This window comes from Gracilinanus agilis, chromosome X, assembly GCF_016433145.1.
Source record: "Gracilinanus agilis isolate LMUSP501 chromosome X, AgileGrace, whole genome shotgun sequence".
Lineage (NCBI taxonomy): Eukaryota > Metazoa > Chordata > Mammalia > Didelphimorphia > Didelphidae > Gracilinanus > Gracilinanus agilis.
In genome coordinates, this window is record NC_058136.1 from 11,824,927 (window position 1) to 11,828,502 (window position 3,576).

The window sequence follows — 3,576 nt, forward strand, 5'->3', positions numbered from 1 at the left end:
TAATTGTCCCATCCCTTGTAATAATAGTTCCAGTTTTAAAAACTCATTTTGCAGTATTCCTGCCATATACAGCAGCATAACACAGAGAAAAGAGCACAGAGCTATGGTTTTTAGAGGGATCTGAACAAATTCGTGCATTTCCAGAGGCTAGCACTTAGGAAGGCAAGAAGTCAGTGCATTTATATACAAGAATAGTTGAAGGAACTAGGGATGATTAGCTTTCAATTTTTTTATTGGCTAGCTTGATCTATTCTATACAAAAGGGAAAAATTACAAAACAAGTCAGTGCAGCCAACAACAATATTCCTGCATCACAGCCAAGTCCTCAAAATATCACTTCTTATCTACTGTTAAAATAAATCCTGGTAGGCAGCAAGGGCCCTTAATGGCAGCCCTAGAGTGCTTTGCACATAAAAGAAATTTAATAAATGTTTTCTGAGTTGCATTGAATTTAACAGCTGAAGAATTTGTCTTTATGGGCTATACTAGTGACTTCCAGTTTTGGAATAAAAGAGGCTAAAAAAGGTAGGGCTATGGCCACATGATGTTCAACATGTTGATGAAATCTTTTCAGTCAGTTTTCCTGGGTAGAAGCTGTGATTAGCTCCAATCAGAGTTCAGAAAATCAGTAGTGGGAAAAGTGTGCTGTCTGCCTGGGGGTAGAGAGAGCAAGGCCCAAATTAGAAAATGAGCAAGCACAAACCAAAATGCCATTTGGGGTTGGTACAAGCAAGTCTCGGAGTGCTGAGATCCAAGTGGCTGAGATAAGCAGCAATATTAGGTAGAGGGGCAGAAACTCGGGCCAGGGAGAAGCCAATACCAGATGACAAGGTAACGTGCAGGGACTTCTGGGGAAACAACTATTTATTTATCTGAGTTGGCATATCTCTCCAAAGCTTTGGCCTTTTCCTTATGGTATCCACCTTGTGTTCCCCACCCCTATCATTCCACCACGTCCCCTTACCCCCTTTAAGTCAGACACATAGGTCAGGCTATGGATTCAAAAATCCACATCTGTGCTCAACTGCCTTTATTAAGAGACACCAGCATACTCAACTGGAAGGCTCCATGATGGCCTTTATTCACCTGTTGTAAAGGTTAACTGTTGGGCTGAAACCTTTTTTAAACCCTCACCTTCCATCTTAGAATTAATACTGTGTGTCGGTTCCAAGGCATAAGAGCGAGAATGACTACACAATGAAGGTTAAGTGACTTGCTCAGGATCACACAGCTAGGACGTGTCTGAGGCCAGATTTATGGGCTGATACTTTAAAAAACAGAACAAAACTCTCCTTTTCCATAGCAAGAGTCATGCTGTGTGTGTGTGTGTGTGTGTGTGTGTGTGTGTGTGTGTGCAACAAAATAGACAAAAGATTATGATTTCAAATGTCCAAATCTTAACTATTTTTACGAACCAACTCAAATACTGTCTACTCCATGTACCTTAACTGATCCTTCCAGTTTGAAGTAATCATTCTCTCCTCTGAGCTCCAATTGCACTTTGTTTATGTCTCTCTTATGGCCCCTGTTGCATTCTGCCTTATATTATAGTTATTTGTGTACATGTCCTATATCCCCTACTAGACTCTAAGTGTCAGCAGCAGGCAGGGAAGAAAAGCATTAGACCCCAGGGCTACATAGGGAGGCAGCATCTGGCAATCTTGCTCCTGCAGGGGTAGTAATTAACCATAGGCTATTTAAAGATGAGCTTCATAGCTGATCTTTCTATGTTGGCCAATGGCACTCTGGAACAAATATAAGGGGAAGTGATCTCTGTTATGAGTGAACTGGCACAGCCAGTAGTTACTGGGGGTCCCGAGTCCCACAGCTGTATGTAAGTTCTTTGTGGTACCCCATGACTTACAAGTAGTCCAGGGGATGTATCACATGTCGTGCATGTGTGTTTCTAGAAGCTGTGGTTGCAACATCACTTTTGGGGCCCTTGAAGACAACTCTCTTGTGAAAATCAGGGTGAGAAGGTACCAGAGCAATGACACAGACAAGTGCCCTCATACTCATTTGTGACTTAATACTGAGCCCCTTCCTTGTGGGCTGCCACAGTCTAGGAATCTCGACCTCTGACAGTAAGTTCTTTGAGGACATGGATTCTTTCTTCAGCCAATCAGTATGTGCTAACTGCCTACTGTGTACCAGGCACCGGAGGTAGAAAAGCAAAAATGCCCAAGTCCCTGCCCTTGAGGAGCTTACATTCTGCAGGAGGAGACAACATGACCATAATTCAGTGTATGCATAAACAAAAGGGATCCAATGTGATTTTGGTGAGGAGGGGGCTAGAAGCTAAAATAATGACAAAAAAACCTTCATGCAGAAAGTGGAAGCTGAGTCTTGAAGGAAATATAGGATTCTAATATTCTAATAATAATCTAATAATAATTCTAATTCTAATAATTGAGGAAATGACACATTTCAAGTAGGAGGGATAGCCAAGACAAAAGCATTAGGGCAGGAAATAGAGCACTGTGTACAAGTAAGGCACACCCAAGTGTGCTTAAACCAGAAAATATGTGAAGTGACATGTAAAGTGGATATCATTGGATAAAGTGTTAGGCATGGAGATGGGAGAGCCTGAGTTCAAAAGCGGCTTCAGACATGTCCTAGCTGTGTGACCCTGGACAAGTCCCTTAACTCCAATTGCCCAGCCCTTACTACTCTTCTACCTTGGAACCAATACTTAGTATTGATTCTTTTTTTTTAAGTTTATTTATTTATTTAATTTAAAAGATTTTTTCATAGTTACATGTTCTTTCCTTCCACTTAGTATTGATTCTAAGACAGAAGGTAAGGCTTTAAAAAATGAATAAAATGCTGGGAAGGTATGACAAAATCATAGAATCTGAATTAGAAGGGACTCTCAGGAGTTATTTGGTTCAAACTGTATTCAAAAGAATTTCCACAAGCTAAATGGGACACAGTATAGAGGGACTTTTAAGTGACAAAGTTTATATTTGATCTTAGAGGTAATAGAGTAATTTCCTATTCATCTCTGTCTTCTACTGGGTCTCCCATATACTGGGCACTAAACAAAAACTTGACAAATGAATGCATGTATCCAACATATTGAGGGAGGAAACCTTATTTTAAACCTTTATTTTTTATTTAATTTTAAAAATTAAATTAATTAAATTAATTTAAATTTTTATTCAAATCTTATTTTAATCTACTAGTTCCCCAATACAGGATGGACATCAGCCCGTTGATAGACATTAAATATATAAAAAGGGGATCTAATCTCTCACTAATGGACTTTCAAAAGAAATGCACCTAAAACTCAAGCAACTTAGTGAGATTTACTGACTATAATTTTAGGATTCAAAAGTGTTAAAAACTAACTTTTAAAATGTATTTTGTTCTGTTCAAAAGGCAATGATTTTGACTCCAGCTTAAGCAAATATGTATAACAAGTTGCATTACAATGTGGCTGTATTATAATCTATATTTGAAAAACTGTCAAACGTTGGGAAGTAGTATCAATATTATTTGTTGTAAATAGAAATTATACTCCTCAAATTATCATGGAAATTGGCTAGAGTACTTGGAATCAGAGATGGAAGTTAA